The 17,134-nt window shown below is 39.9% G+C and overlaps 1 long non-coding RNA gene across 1 annotated transcript; it reads left to right on the forward strand.

Annotated features, from left to right (window-relative positions):
* Nucleotides 1-2,771: 2,771 nt before the first annotated feature.
* On the forward strand, nucleotides 2,772-16,822 carry LOC139044979 (uncharacterized). The gene is made up of 3 exons (XR_011502466.1): nucleotides 2,772-2,881; nucleotides 4,683-4,856; nucleotides 14,216-16,822. It is a non-coding gene; the product is annotated as an uncharacterized lncRNA (long non-coding RNA).
* The last annotated feature ends 312 nt before the right edge of the window (nucleotides 16,823-17,134 follow it).

Raw genomic sequence — 17,134 nt, forward strand, 5'->3', positions numbered from 1 at the left:
CTTGGAGAAGCTTTTTAGTTTAATGTAGTCCCATTTTTTGTTTTCTTCTGTTTCCCTGATTCCTTTTCTTAGGGAAGGTGGACCTATCTGGATGGTCTGCCTCTTCTCCCTGGTATTCTGTTGGTTAAAGCAAATATTGCATATTATGCTAATAATCAAATAATAGTTCTAAATTTCCTCCAGGTATTCTCAAGTATTGCTTACAAGTTCCTGAGAGAGCTCATTCTATTGAGGAGCCTGTTACGGGCTGGATGTTTGCATCCTCCCAAATTCCCATGCTGAAGCCCTAACCCGCAGTGTGGCTGTATTTGGAGACACGGGCTTTAAGGAAGTGATCAGAGTTAAATGATGCCATAAAGGTGGGGCCCTGACCCAACAGGGTTGGCATTTTCAGCAGTGACACCAGAGACCCTGCTCTCTCCTTTTCTCTGTGTGCTTATACCAAGGAAAGCCTACAGGAATGTGTAGCAAAATCATGGCTGCCTACAAGCCAAGAGAAGAGGCCTTAGAATGAAACCTACTTGGCTGGCTCCTTGATCTTGAACTTCCAGCCTCCAGAATTCTGAGAAAGTACATTTCTGTTGTTTAAGCCTTCAGCCTGTGGTAGTGTCTTATGGCAACCTGAGCAAACTACTCTAAGGCCCATGGTTTGTTCCTCAGCATTAGGCTCGTGAAAGCTGACTAGCCAAGTTCTGAGCTAACTTCTGCTAGCTAGGATGTAATATCACAGAGCTGGACAGTGTTAGCAATGCCTAAAGCACCTTTCCTTCGCACCAAAGCCCTGCTTGTGGGGATTCAACTTCACACCGCAAGTTTCTCCGGAAATCAGGGCTTGGTGCATACACGCTCCCTCCTGTGTTATTATTCTGTAGCAGTCTCTGACCAGCTTTGGTGGAGTGTTCTGATATTCACGTTTTCCTGCCTCACAAGGTTGTGCTGAGAGTTTTGGCCTGCGTAATATGAGACTGGGACCCCAGAGTTCCCGGTCCCACAGGCATTTTGCCACCTTTCTTCGTGTCTTCTTCCAAGCCATCAACAAGGGCTTGAAGGGAGTTGGTATGGTGAAGTAGAAAAAGCCAATCTGTGGATTCAAAGAGCACTGGTCAGTCTGCTGGGATGGGTTCCCAAACTCTGGCTGCTGTTGGCCAAGAGGAGCTCAGTGTATTGAGGAATCCACCCAGCACCAGGCAGTGGGAGACAGACGCCCACGCAGATCTCTTGGCTGAATGGGCATCCCTGCTATGCACGCAGCGTGAGGACCTCAATATGCCGACACAGGAAAAGCTGCCAGTGACCTGGAAACTGGGAGGTGGGAAGTTAAGAAATTCAGATAGTGCGGGGAAGAGGAGCCATGGCTCAGACTGTGCTCCATGGAAGAGAGTGTGAATAAGAAGCTGTACAAGCTCGCTGCTCACAGGACACACTCATGATCAGTAAAGGGAACAACACACTGGAGCTGGCTTTGGAGAACCAGAGAGCCTTGGCTACCACTTTGTTAGTGACTCTGCTGGAGGCATAGGTGGTAGGCCCCAAAAGCCCCGTGTATGACCCTGAGAACGATGGTGTAAACCTGAAGACCTCCGTGGATAGTCAGGAGCAGAAACCCATACTCACCACGTCTTAGTCTGCTGGGGCTACTGTGACAAACTACCATAGACTGGACGGCTTCAACAACAAACACTCATTTCTCACAGTTCTGGAGGCTGGAATTCCCAGATCAAGTTGCAGGCAAATCTGGTGTCTAGTGAGGACTGCTTTGTGATTTGTCAATGGCTCTCTTGCTGTATCCTCACATGGCAGAGAGAGAGAGAGGAAGTAAACTCTCTGGTGTCTCTTCTTATGAGGGCACTAATCCCGTCGTGAGGGCTCCACCCTCAGGACCTGTGATGGTTAATTTTATGTGTCAGCTTGATTGGGTTAAGGGATGCCTAGATAGCTGGCAAACATTATTTCTGGGGATGTCTGTGAGGATGTTTCTGGAAAAGATTAGCATGTGAATGGGTAGGCTGAGTAAAGAAGATGGCTTCACCCATGTGAGTGGGCATTATCCAATCCGTTGAGGGCCTGAGTAGAACATAAAGGCAGAGAAAGGGCAAATTCACCCTCTGCCTGAGCTGGGACATCCATCTTCTGTCCTCAGACATTGGCACTCCTGGTTCTCCGGGCTTCAGACTCAGATTGAATTATACCACCAGCTCCTGTGGTCACCAGACAGTAGATTGTGGGACTTCTTGGCCTCTACAATTGTGTGAGCCAATTTCTACAATAAATCAATATCTCTCTGTCTCTTTCTCTCTCCCTCCCTCTCTCTTTCCCTCTCTCTCTTCATATATATATACAAACATATTCTTTTTCTCTGGAGAACTCTCATACATGACCAACTATCTCCCAAAGGCCACATCTCCTATTACCATCCCATTGGGGGTTAGGGTTTCAACATGTGAATTTTGGCAGGACACAAACATGTGGTACCACATTAGGCCTGCCCAGAAGAGCCACTCTGGGAAGCAGAGGGAACTGGCAGTGAGGCCACATAGTGCATGCATGGAGTTCTGCAATGAGCCAGTGGCTAGGGGCAGCATGGCCCAAGGTTGCTACCCATGAGGAGGATAGAAGTGAGGAGTAGCTGGATGAATTATTTTGAACTCTACATGAATCAAGCCCCAGTGACTGGGGTATTTCGTATAAGGCACTGCAGCAGGTGAAGGACTCACTTCCTGTTGGCTCACCTCCCACAATGCTGGTTCTTCCCGGGCCACTTGGGAAAGGATGGCAGTCTCTAGGAACACATCCAGGGTGTGCCTTTCCCCCGGAAGTCCCATATATACCTTTCTTGCTGCCTGCTGGATCTTTTCCTCTCAGAAAAGAAAGGCTCTGACGGGTATGAAACTAAAAGTGGCCTTAGATATGTTGGCATCATTAGATCTTTAGCAATTTCAACCCACTTTTATAATCTTCACGCCATGCTTCACTGGCAACCACATCTCTTCCCACCCTCGGCTTTCAGTTCAATCTGTTTCATCTCCGCGGAACCTTCCCAGGCGGCCTCCATACTGCTCAACATGCGTCAGTCACTTCACGTTCTCAGCACTGTGTTTAAACGTAGCTTGTTTATGTTCCGATCTGTGCTTTTGCTTTCGTTTTCCTTTTGCTGTGTGGTTATGAATTTTGCGGGTGTTTGCCTTTCCCCTCTAACAAGAAAAGTGACAATGACAACAGCACTGGCATTTGTCTAGGTCTAACTGTGTGACTGTCCCTGTGTTACACACTTCAGAAACAAGTATTATTTTGTTAAAACCTCATGATAACCCTCTGAATTAGAGATTTAAAAATTTGTTTTCTTCGAAAAGTAATATATTAATGCTTGCATGTTGTAAAATATTTACAGAAACAGGATTGTTTATAATAAAACTGAAAGTGCCTCTCCCATTCTCGCCCCAGGGTTCCCATTGACTACAGTGGAACGTGTTTCCTTCCACGTCCTGTGTGTGAGACTGCATGTGCGTGTGCTTATCTGCACACAGAAACTTGAATGCAGACTTTTAATGTAGATGGGATCATAAATACAATTCTGTGATTTTCCTTTTCACTTAACAAAAGATCCTGGAACCAGCGTGAGGGAAGAAAGCCTGTTACCATGTTATAGGTGAGGACGCAGAAGTGCAGAGAGATGAAACAGCTTCATCCTATCAGGGAGCAGCTTCCATCACAGAAGCTTCCCTGAAGGCCGTGCAATCTTTCTCTTCTACATTCAGTTCCAGTGCCTTATACTCCAGTTGTTACAGCTGCCTTCTTCCAGAAGCTCGGTGCTTCTGTTTCCATTCTTGAAGCTGGATCCTTTTTTCCTTCTGTGTGCCTGAGTCTCCTTAGCCTACCTGGCACCTGTAATCTGGGTCTTGCTTTAATTTTGCTGTGCCTCCTCTGGGTAGTGCATCCTCTAGCTGGAGGAATCGGCGCCCCTTCTGTCTGCTGACAGGCTTCTTTGGCTTCCTGCCTGCTTGCGGCATTTTCCTTCCTCCTGAATTTGCTGATGCCACACTAGACTTCCTGGTACTACCTGTGCGTTGTCTTCCCTTCTATCGACTGTGCTGTGCTAATTGGGCTGGGCTTTCTCCTGGTACCTGCAGCAGAATCTCCCTTCCTCAGGTCCCCCCCAGGCCCCTTCGTCTGCCCTGCTTCACAGGATGGATCCTGCTTCGGGTCTCCTGCAGCGGGCTTGATCCCACTCACGTCCTTGAGGTGAAGTGCACCTTGCCATTGTTTTAGGAGAATACTAGGTCCCTCCTCAACCTCAGAGGAGATTGCAGTCTTTCCCATTGAGAGAAAAGCAGATCCTACAGTCACGGCTGTGGCATAATATAGAACACACAGAGAAAACCCGTGGTTCACATTTTTATTTCTCACTTCTTTAACATTTATGGAATGGCTAATCTGTTTAGGTTAACCATCAACATTTTCTTCACCCATCCTGAGCTTGATGATTTCCTTTATAAGGAATAATTCTTCTTTTCATTTTTAGAAATAGCCTCAGCTAGAGATTGAGGGATTTCTTTTTCATAGACCTTTGAAAGACTTATTTATATGAGGCTTTTCTATTTTAGTAAATACTTAGTCTTTCTTCCTTTCTCAGCAGCCTGTCTTGTGTCCTTCAGTTTCTCATCAGCGATGCTATGACTTTTTAGTCCCCCAGAATGGAAAGGATGGGAATCATCGTGGACGAATCCCTCTCCTTCATCCTCGATTACTGCTGCCTGCGCCCTGAGCAGATACTCAGAAATACAGCCCTGTTGCTCTCCAGACTCCAGCTTTCCCTTTCCTTCACCACCCTCCACTCCATGCTCTGATGGGCTTTTCCTGTAAGTATTGGTTTCTTTTTTTGCTGTGGAAGATTTGCCCTGAGCTAACATCCAGGCAAATATTCCTGTATCTTTCAGTATGTGGGCTGCCAGCAAATCACAGGATGGCCACTAACAGAGCAGCGTAGGTCCACGCCCAGGAACCAAACCTGGGCTGCTGACGCAGAGCGCGCTGAACCTCACCACCAGGCCCCTGGGGCTGGCCGGTGTAAGCATGGTTTGTTTCATGATATCATTCCCATACTCAAAGCCTAAAATGCTCCCTTCTGTCTCTAGAGCTGGCTGAATTGCATGAGAACTGCCTTCTCTTTTCTCCCCTGGGTCCGGCCTGTGCTACCATGGGTGTGCCAGATTTCATCAGACGAATTCTAATTTCTGGGCTTCATTTGCAGTTCAAATAATTATTTCTGGGAATGACTCAGAGCCCCTGACTTAAAACTTCAGTCTTGTTCCCTCAGAGGGTTGCTTTTCAGGACTCTTCATTCTCTAACCCCATTCTACTCTCCAATCTCAGGCCCCTTGACTCCCCCGGAAAACCTTCTCACGGTCCTATAAATATGCCATGCATTTTTCTGCTGTCAAAACTTTGATCAGATTCTACCCACTCTGTAACACACTCCCCTTTTCCCTGATGAATGGAAAGGTGATTGGCTGTAATATCTGTCATCCTTGGCCTCCACCAGCATATCTTGCACCTTTGTGGGCACTGCAAAAATGTGCCCTTGCTGGATGGATCGATTATATAAAAGCACATCTTTCCTCAAACTATTGCATCTCCCTGCTAGGATGCTTGGCTTGATAAACAAGTGAGAATTGGATTTTGGCCCCCACTTCCTCCCTCCCTCTGCCGGGGGCCTTTGTGCAGCATATAAATTGCACAATGGCATACGGCAGGCCTATCCAATCCATTATCCCAGGGCAATTTTGTTGACCTGACTGGTGAGGAGAATTTTTAATTTTTTCTTTGAGGAAGATTAACCCTGAGCTAACATCTGCCACCAATCCTCCTCTTTTTGCTGGGGAAGACTGGTCCTGAGCTAACATCCATGCTCATCTTCCCCTATTTTATATGTGGGACACCCGCCACGGCATGGTTTGACAAGCGGTGCGTAGGTCCAAGCCCATGATCTGAACTGGCAAACCCAGGCCGCCAAAGCAGAGCGTGCAGATTTAACTACTATGCCACCGGGTGGCCCCTGCTGAGGAGAATTTATTTTTCTCCTCCAATCTACCCTCAGCCCATTGAAATCCAAACCAAGTTTCATGGCCCTGCTGACAACTTACTTCCTGCAAGAGGACACCAGCCCTCAAAATGTACTATTTGCTGAACAGCGTGTATACAATTCTCATCATAAAATTTAATTTTTGGTTATATTCTGTCTTGCTTTCTGAATGTTTCTTAGGTTGGATTTATCTTTCCTCGTTAGGAGATTTTTTTAAGATTAAGAATATGACTTAGATCTTTTCTTCAGTCACTAAAGTACTCAACACAAAACTAAATGCATACGTTATTTTATTGAATTCAAGTTGCCATTCATTGTAAGGTATACCATTGTTTTATTTACCACTAAAAAAGAAAAAAAACACTGAAAATTGAACTCTAATTTAGAATTTCTATTTTAAATTTATTGAAAATAGTTTTTTTTCTTTTCTTGGTGAGGAAGATTGGCCCTGAGCTAACATCCATGCCAATCTTCCTCCATTTTATATGTGTGATGCCGCCATAACACAGCCCGATGAGCGGTGCTAGGTCTGCACTCAGGATCTGAACCCACGAACCCTGGGCTACCAAAGTGGAGCATGTGAACTTAACCACTATGCCACCAGGCTGGCCCCTGAAAATAACTTTTAGACTTGTTCAAAAGTTTCTGGATTATACAACACTCTTATGTACATGTGAAATGGAATACATAAGCTGAGTGTATTAGTTAAGGTAGTCCTAAAACTTCACAGATTCTGACTATTCTGAATCATTTTTGACTGTTGTGGAAGCCTGTGCTTTCCCACAACTTGGTTCTCTGTGCTATTGAGAACAATGAGGACATAGCATTTCTTTCAAGAGTGCTTCTCTATTGTTTTGGGGATTTTCTTTCAAGCCATAGATACCCATTTTTCAAGTTATGATGATGGCTCTTTCTTGATCTTACCATAAAAAGTCAATGAAACTCAACAGCCAAGTCTTACATTAATTCCTCAAAAAAGTTCTTAAAGAGCTTTTTTAGCCAAATGTCAAGGGGTTGCAGTTGTCCACTAATGCCACCAGAATATCAACCAGGATTGTGCATGAATTTGCAGTGACACTTACATCATCACTGACACCCGGCTAACAGCCTCAGTAAGATTCCATTGCTTCTAAGACTCGTCCCTCTCTTGGAAGTGCTAAAAGGTGGAAAAATATGTCTCAGTGCTAATGAGCTATCAAAATATCTGTTCAGTTAGCAGACCTCAGTGGATTAAATGTGAATATCAAAAATTTTTTAAAATGAGAAAAATTGTGTATGAGGCAGCACTGTTATATAGAAAAATCATTGGTGATGCATTATAAGGGGTGTGGTCCAGGTTTTTCCATTAAGTCATTTGTGACATTTTTATTTCACCTATTTGGATTTCAGTGTCATTGTTTGAAGAATGAGAACATTGGCCTGCACGATCACTAAAGTTTTCCAATACAAATAGTTAAGGCGCCTGAAAGCAATGAGATTGAAGTTTGAAATCATTAGCCCAGATTCTTGTCCAAGAGAAAAATCCCTTGGACTGCAACTCTGGCCTAGAGATTTGAATTTGTCTGATGAAATTTGGCATAAGCCATGGGTGGCAAAGGCCAACTTGTGGGGGATGAGAGTGTGCAATCCTTATCCATCTGAGAAGAACTCATCCACATGTAAACTCGCCCGGTGGGGGTGAAGGGAGGAGAATGTAATCAACAAGCTTAACCTGAGAGTTCATTTGTGTGGAGAGAGCTAAACTCTTGGAGATCTCAATTTTTCCCCCTGAATAATGACAAAGAACCAGAGGCATTCTGCTGGAAGGAAATTAGATTGCAAAATGGTTAATCTTCCCCAAATGGAAATCTGGTAAAGAATTTATGAGTGGAGCTTGAAATACACACAGCAGAGCCAAGTGACTCAGTCAATTTAGAAAAGATCACATTTTAATTAAATGCAATGGGAGAGAGAAAAGTGGGGAAGTGTTGTCCTGGTTTTCAAAGATTCGTAGAACCACTGTAAATGTGACAAGCAAGGAACGTTACTTGATTTCTTATTGTGCAGTCATACCATGCAATGCAAGCATAAGGGTATTTGTTTTTATTATCATGACCCTTTAGCGTCTTTAGCCCCTTTCCTTTGTAGTTAGTCCTCAAAATGTAAGCAACATTTTTAAAATTGAGTAAATCACATAGAAAGAAGGATGGCTTAAAAAAAATGAAATACAAGTGCCAAGAAGATTTTATGTTTTGTTAACTTCTCTCTTCCACATTGAAAAACAAACAAACAATTGCCACGGTGGGCGGGGCTGTGGCCTGGGGAAGAGCATCTTAAGAGTCACATACTGGGGCCATCTTGTCTGAATCCACAGATTAGGATTTGTAATTTCACGTAGTCTATTTCATCAGACTGAAGGAAAAAAACCAGATGATCTGAGGGGATTTTACAATCTTTCTGAAATTTTCATGTTTTTAAAATAGACGTTTGATCGGTCTCCCTAAATTCCAGTCTCCTGGCTGAGGCTCTTTAATTGCTGCGCTTCGTTACATGTGGAATCCAAAATCTTAAAACCTAGTAGCTTTAGCAGTTTAATAAGAAAGAAGCAATGGAAAGAACAGGGGTTTCAAATTTAGACAAAACTCAGTTCAGTTTCTGGATCAGTCACTTACAGATATTATGACCTCAATTACGTGACCTAAGCTCTCTAAATCTTGGTTTACTCACCAATAGATGAGTGGTACTGAGCCCGAAGACTTGTTGTGTGGCTTACATACAATCACAGATGAGAAATCCTAAGCACACAGAAAACTCTCAGTAAGTGCTAGGCTGTAATAAACACATTCGGAATATTTGGACTGAGCATCTGAATAGTGGAGGAGAGGAAGAGGAAAGTGGACAAATGGGTCCTGATTGCCAGGCATTGTGATAAACAGTAGTCATATAAGTTTCTAATCCTGAAAAATAAAAAGCTTAGAAGTAGAAATCTTAATTTTTCTCTAAACATCATGAGCATAGTTCAATTCATATGGTTGTGTGTGAAAGGGCACACACGATGTCAAAATGCCCACTGAAAAGTTTTTAAAACATGGATAATTTTGCATCATGTGGTTAGGCAGAAAAGCATGGCCAAGGCCGTCTTGTCTGAGGCAGAAACTAGTTTGTAGAGGTAGGTATTACTGTCTCAAACAGCAGCCATTTGCTCCCGTTTAGTTAAGCCTGCTCAACTCAGAGAATGTAATTTTCCTTTTGAGGGTTACAAATAGAGGAAGAGAACATTCCTTTTGAAATCAATGCTTCGTCTCAGACTTCGGATGGTATCTGAAATGAACAGTAATAGATTTTTTGCCATTGAGCTTATAAACACCACCACTAATGAATCTGATATTCAACCCAGGCCTTAAAGGAGCTGAAACCCAGTGGTTTGATAGTGTCACAGAACCTGAACAGCAGGGTTCTCTGGTATCAAGAGAAAATTGCATCTGAGGAAAATCTTTTCCCCTTTTGAATCATTTGTGGTTCTCACCTAAGTTTTAAATGTCTCTGCTTTCAGGCTACTGAAGAGTTGAGATGCCATTTATAATATATTTACTAGAAGAGTTCTGAAACACAAGTCATTAGTTGGCTACCTGGATACGGTTCTCTAAATCAAGGATTTATTAGGACAGTTTCAAAATAGTCAGATAAATGGTCTCCCCACCTGGGAGATAGGAGGCGTAAGCAGCGCTCCGTGGAAGATTTATGCTGAATTGCTCTATGCCATCTTGCATTTGATTAACTTTTATCAACCAGAACAAAAAAACCTTTTCCCAATGCATCATTTATATGAACTTTATAAATGAACCATATTTCTATTGCCAGCATAATTCACCATGATACAGCCATTTAAAAAACCTTCAAGGGATAAGCAATTAACACAAGAGATGTTTGCATGGTATTTCTGCAACAATTTTATTTTGAAAAATCTGAGTGTACTACTCTGCAATCTGAAACTATAAAGGATTAGCATGAAGTTTTAAGCATTCCTGAAAACAGGGAGGAAAAGTGAATGGTCCCACCCTACCACCTTCTTGCTGCCACAAATTGTTTTGATCAGGGTAAACCAAGTCAATAAATGAGAGAGGTGGAACAAAATGCTTAGCTTGTGAGATATGAAGTGAGTCCCCTGGGTTCCATAAGACAGCATAAAGGTCTGCTCTGTCATCTGTGCAGATTATATTCCTCAGCCTGAGATTGCAAATAGGACAGTGGCATTTTTAGATCTGAATGACAAAACTTAGGTAAATTGCTCTGAGTGCTCAATCATGACACTCAGAATCGATTTTTTTATTCCATCCAGAAAGACAGTCTTTAATAAATCAAAAGGTCCTTTCTGGTGAATGTGAAAAAATGTCAGATCTCTAGGGAATACAAGTATGTATTGGATCCTGTTGTTACTTTACTGCATTAGCAATATCTTCTTAATGAAAAGTTACTAACATAGACATTTCTCTTGTGGTAAAAAAAATTAAAAAGGAGAGTTAAGGTAAAAAAGGGCTCATGAAAATATTCAAAGTAAAGATGGTTTGCAAACTAGTTTGGACTGTTTCCAAGTGATTGGTATTTTCAATCTCCTTGACATTTCTGTGACCACAAATTCTTCTCAAATGCTGATGTGAAAAAAAAACCTTTGGTGTAATATTTCTTCTCTTTGCTCCTTCAGATCCACTGTCTAAATTTATTTTCTATACTCTGTGCCCTGGAAGGCTGGCCTCCATGGACTCCTTGCCATGGGGTTTCTGTTGGGTTTGGCCACTGGGAAACACAGACAGAAACATATTTGATGAAAACAATAAGCCCAGGTACATAGGTACATGAAGCTAAAAGAGAAAAAATCTCGAAAAGTATCCCCCCAAATCTTAAAGCAAGAAATATGGATAAAAGTCACCAAGGTACATCATAATCAATTCCTCAAACCTAAGATAAAGACAAAATCTTAAAAGCAGCCAGAGGGGTGGAGAGTTGGATTAAATCACATACAGAAGAATAAAACAATCATGACAGGAGATTTCTCATTAGAAACAATTCAAATCAGAAGACAGTAGAGCAAGATCTTTAAAGTAATGAAAGAAAAAACTATTAACCTAGAATTCTGTGCCCAGAGAAAATCTCAAAAATGAAGGCAAAATAAAGATATTTTAGATATATAAATGCTGAAAGAATTTACCACCAGCAGGCAGGCATTATTATCATAGTAGATTTCAGAGAAAATGACATGACCAGTGTGATTAAGAAGCTCATTTCGTAATAATAAAGGGGTCAATTCATCAAGAAGACCTGGCAATCTTAAGTATTTATAAATCTAGTAAAAGACTTTTAAAATCCATTCAGCAAAATATGGTGGAATTGCAAACAGAAATAACAGACATATCCACAATGATAATCAGATATTTCTATAGTCCTCTCTCAATAATTGACAGAGTAAGTAGACATCAAATCAGTAAGCATATAGGAGACTTGAACAACGTTGTCAACCTACTTGACCTAATTGACATTTATACAACACTCCACTCAATAATGACAGAATATACAGTTTTGTCAAGTGAACAGGGAATATTTACCAAAATAGATCATATTTGGGCCATAAAACAAGTCTCAATAAAGTCAGAAGAATTCAAGTCGTACAAAGTATCTTCTTTGACCGCGATGGAATTATTTTAAAAGAAATAATAGAAAGACATTTGAAAACCCCCAAAAATCTGACAACAAAATAAAACAATTCTAAATAAACTATGGGTTAACAAAAAATCAAAATGGTAATTGGCACATTTTGAATGGTGTGAAAATTAAAACAGAGTATATCAATATATTTGCAATGTAGCACTACTTAGCGGGAAATTTTTAGAACAAAATGCCTATATTAAAAAAGAAAAAAGTTCTCAAACTTTGGTTTCCATCTTAAGAAAGTAGTAAGAGAAGAGCAAATGGAAGCCAAAGTAAGCAGAAGAAAGGAAATAATAAAAGTCAGAGGAGAAACAAATGAAACAGAAAGACAACAGAGAAAATCAATGAAACCAAAATCTGGCTCTTTGAGAGGATCCATAAAATTGATAAACCTCTAGCTAAACTAATCAGGCAAAAAGAAAAAAGAAGAATACATAAGTCACCGATATCATAAATGAGAGAGGTGACGTCATACAGGTTTTACAGATATTCGGTAGATAATAAGGAATCAAATGAACTACATTACGTCAATATATTCTACAACCTAGATGAAACAGATAAATTCCTTGAAAGACGCAAACTATCAAGGTTTATTGAAAAACAAATATGTAATACAAATATCTTATGTCTATTTAATAATTTAAAATTTAAGTTAAAAACCTTCACATAAAGAAAATCTCAGACCAAGATGTCTTCAGTGTTGAATTCTACCAAACATTTAAGGAAGAAGTAATACCAGTTATACAAACCTTCCTTTAGAAAAGTGAAGAGGAAGTAATATTTCCTAATTCATTCTATGGAGCCAGAATTATCTTGGTATCAAAACCAGAAAAATGCATTGCAAGAAAAGTAAAGAACAATATATTTCAAAAGATGCAAAAATTCTTAACAAAATGTTGGCAAATCAAATCCAACAATATAGAAAAAGGATAATATATGATAATCAGTGAAGTTTACCCAGAAATGCAAGGTTAATTTAATATTTGAAAATCAGTGTAATGAACCATAATAGCAGATACACTCACACACAGCACACAGTTATCTCAATTAGACGTAGGAAAAACAGTTGCTAAAATTCAAAATCTCATCAAATTAAGAATAGAAGAGAAATTTCTCAATCTGAAAAGGGATATTTTAAGAAAAATCTTCATCTCACTTCCTAATTAAAAGAGACAGACTTCTTTCTAAGGATGTCAGCTCTCATCATCCATCCACTGCTTGTGGAAATGTAAAATGGCGCAACCCCTTTGGAAAACAGTTTGTAGTTTCTTAAAAAGATAAACATGCCTACCATCTGACACTGTCATTTCATCCCAAGCAACATGAAAGCGCATATCCACACAGGGACTTAAAGCTATTCAGAATAGCTTTACTGTAATAGCCAAATCTGGAAAGAATCTGAATGAGCATCAACGGGTGAACAGACAGACAAATTTTGGTACATTTGTGCCACTGAATATTATTCAGCAATAAAAATGGATGAACAACAGCACACATGAATTCCAAAACAATTACTCTGAGTAAAAACTGCCAGAAAAAAAGGGTACATATTGTATATCCTATTTACATATAATTCTAAATATACGAAAAAATCTATAGTGACAGAAAGCAAATCAATGATTGTCTGGTGACGGGAGGGAGTGGGAAGGGCAGGAAGGAGGTATTATGAATAGGCATGAGGAAACTTTGGGAGGTGATGGATATGCTCATTAACTTCATTGTGGTGATGGTTTCATGAGTGTATACATAGTTCAAAAGTCATAAGATTGTACACTTAAACTAGGTGCCATTTATTGCTTGTCAGTTGTACCTTAGAAAAGTTGCGTGTGTACATAGATTGGTAAATGAGAAAGAGAGAGAGATCCGTGGATGCTGGAATGCATGCTTATTGAAGTACTTAATTTTCATTCCTGAGTGCTCCTTGTTCAAAACAAGAAAGGCAAATAACTCTGTTAATCAGTCTTTATTTTGATGGTGCTTTTAGTTTTGAAACGTCAGTGTGTAAAGGGCCTCAGAACCGTGGATACTTCCTTCATGCCACTCTCTGCAATCCTGACGATGAACCTGTGATTTGGAAATAATTATGCATATTTTACAGATGGGTTGCCGGAGGCACTGAACACAAGGTCACTACTAAGAGGACTGGCATCTCCTGTGCCACGGCACGTGCTCATGCCACCACACCCAGCCCGCCACAGAACCATAGGGTTCCTGGCCAGGCATTCCAGCGCCCTTTGTCCTTCAGTACCTTCTGCACTCCAATAAGACTTCTCTTCTTCTTAAAACCCATATAGTAGATGTGAACGCAAAGATGCGCTGCCAGGTTGCCATCTTTGCTCAATGGAAATAGGCCCTACCCTGTTTTTGCCCAGGGAACAGACTCAAGCTACTGACATTTCTTAAATGAGCAGAGGAGTTTTCCTGTTGTGTGAGGTAAGATTTCCATTCTGCCAGCAGGAAAAAGGCAGCCGCAGTTCCAGATATTGACACCTTCTGGTCGAGAAGACGAACATCCCAAAAGGAGCATGAAGCAGAGGCCTCCAGGGGAAAGAAGTTATCGCCGATCTCTTTTGGATTTCAGACTTTCATCAGTAAAAATTTTTAAGCCTTTAGCCACAATATATGTGTATTTATATATTATGTACAAGTACTAGTTTATATACTATAAAACATATCAAAATTCATTTCAAATATAAAGATGGAATAATATTAATTTAAAAATAACATTTTATTAATGGTGCCAAAAGCAATATTTTGAGAGAAAGGTGAAGGAAGATCCTTCACTATTTTAAAGAAAAGTCCTGGTTTAACCCATTGTGATATATGAAAGTGATTATTTGGTTTCATTTATTTAAAATTTATTTAAATAAACGTAAGCATTCCAATGGCTTTCATAGCTAAAAATGTTACTGCAGCAAAAAACCATAAATGAAAATGGAAGTGAGGCACATTCTGTGTGGCCACCAAATCAGTAGCTTCCACTCAAAATTTTATTTTGTTTTGTTTTTGCAAAATGCTGTTGTTTTAAAAAAATTCTTTAGCATCCCATCTCCCAGATGTAAGTCAGTGGTTCTTGCAGGTTAATTGGGAAAGGTGTTGCATTAAAATTTTTTTTAACAAACGGATTCAAAACCTGTTAAAACTTCATTTGGAAAGTTCTAACACATTTTTAAAGAGCGTAGATGGGGTTTTCAACGTGACACTCGTTATTTCCTGCCAAAGAAATGAGGGAAATACTTTCAACTCTCCATTGCAAATGTTCTCTCCTTAGCTCAATTTTCTTTCATAAAAGGTTACTTTCTCATTCATTCTAAAAATGCCACCTTTACCTATACAGGACAGGTGACACAGGCTTGTTTAATTATCTGTTTAATTATCTGCTATCATTCAGCAGCCTCTCTGTAGCACAGAAGGGAAGAAACATGGAACACTGTTCTCTTTTTTAAAGGCAAAAAATATGGAAGTTGTCTTGAAGTTCTGCAGCTCTGTGTGCTTTGTCACATGAAAACAAGTAAATCTCTCTGTGGAACAAAGAATTTTCATAGTCATTCCCCATCTTATTACATCTATTGTAAAGATAGCATTTTATGTAAAGGTCTCATCGAAAAAAAAAAGGCAAGTGTCACCTGATGGTGGAGACAGCAGTGCTCCAAGCATTTTGGCTTCATTTCCTCGTTGCAGTGGCTTGTCCACGAGTGACTTAGTGATTGTATTGCAGATGTTTGGCTATTTCTGCAACCTTCTCCTAGAACCTTTTTAGTATCCCAAAGTGATTACTATAACAGGGGTTAATTTATATAGTATTTTTTGTCTCATAAATTATGGTGATAAGGTGATTATTTACTTAGGTAAATAAGTCATTTAGTGTTGAGAAAACTTCTTCCACAGTACCTCTGTCCTTTAATGGCTCACAAATTGTAGTTTTACGTGGATTTTGTCACTGAAAGAGAATCTAGTAAATACCATAAAGTCAGCATAGTAGAAACATCAGTGGTTTGATCTGACTGAATAGCAAACTTCCCACAATACTTAATTAGTTCTAATACCTGTTTCTTTAAACCTTTAATTACGTTTCTGTGTATCTTCAAAGAGTATTTGCTAACAGGGGAATAAATGTTGATTTATCGTGTTGATTTATTTATATTGTTTGGTCACTTTTGCCACAGCAGAAAGATGTTCCTCAAAGGTATGAAGATTTTTGTGTTTTGATAATAAGCAAGAAACCCCAAAAGATGTATTTAAAGATTTATCATTATGATTAGTGAATATTTATAAATTACTCAATTGAGTATCGCATGATTTTTAAATATTGCTGAAAAAACTGTAAAGATGTATTGCATGTTAGGGAAGTTTGTAATATTAGCATTTCCTTTAATCAACTGTTTCTTTTCGAGAATCTTTTTAAAGCACTCATCTATTGTGTGAGGGTTAGTTTAGTTTAAACCAGATATGATCTGTAAACGCACCTGTCTGAGCCCTTGCTGCTGGCCTGAGGGAGCTGGTGGTCCTCCTGGACACTGAGGCACCGACCCTCTGCGTGCTGTCCTCTGCCTGAGTGAGGGGCCTCTGCCACTTCTGCTGGATGCACTACACAGTCTTTCAGAAAGCAAGCTAAACAGAAACAAAGGTCCTCGTGTTTGCTTTTTGTACGCCAGCGTCATTTTGTGTACCACATTGGTTGTGTATCCATCACTTTTGAGACTATCCTTACAGAGCAATCTTTGTGCAACTAAGACCAGAGTAAAAATGCAGGATTTCTGGGCTTTGCAATGAATGAAGGCACCTTCAATGTTAAAGTATGGAGAAATATTGCACACTGACAAGCAAGAAAAATGTTGAGATAATGAAGGGCAATTTGTTCATCTGTAGTAGACAATGGATTATAAAAATTTCTAGAAGCTACCTGCTTTTAACTCAGCTTCATTCATTTACTTCTGAGATAATTGAGTTGAAACTTTGCATATTTAGAGAATTTAGGAAAAGTTGGGAGAATTGCTGAGCTGTTTATGTATTATTTGTACTGGGAAAAAGTCATTTAATTAAAAATAAAGTCATCTTTATTTGCACACCAATAATTAAAAAGCAGTAGTTCTTTAAAATGTCAGACTACTTCCCCAAAAGGAATATTAACACTGCTTTGATAAGGGTCTAATAAGAGTAAAATAATAATGAAATGGATTGAGAGGAGAGGCAATCTCCTGTTTTATGTTTGCTGAAAATTTTGAGATCTTTAGGAATTTCATCAAATACAATATTCCGCTCCTCACTGATTGAAGTTTGTATATCAGAAGGTCAATGCAATTTAAAAATGATGGACATATACAAATATTTCATGAGATGCAAGAATCTGCATACAAAGATACACCTCATGTG

The sequence above is a fragment of the Equus asinus genome, chromosome 3 (genome assembly GCF_041296235.1).
Source record: "Equus asinus isolate D_3611 breed Donkey chromosome 3, EquAss-T2T_v2, whole genome shotgun sequence".
NCBI classification, from domain to species: domain Eukaryota; kingdom Metazoa; phylum Chordata; class Mammalia; order Perissodactyla; family Equidae; genus Equus; species Equus asinus.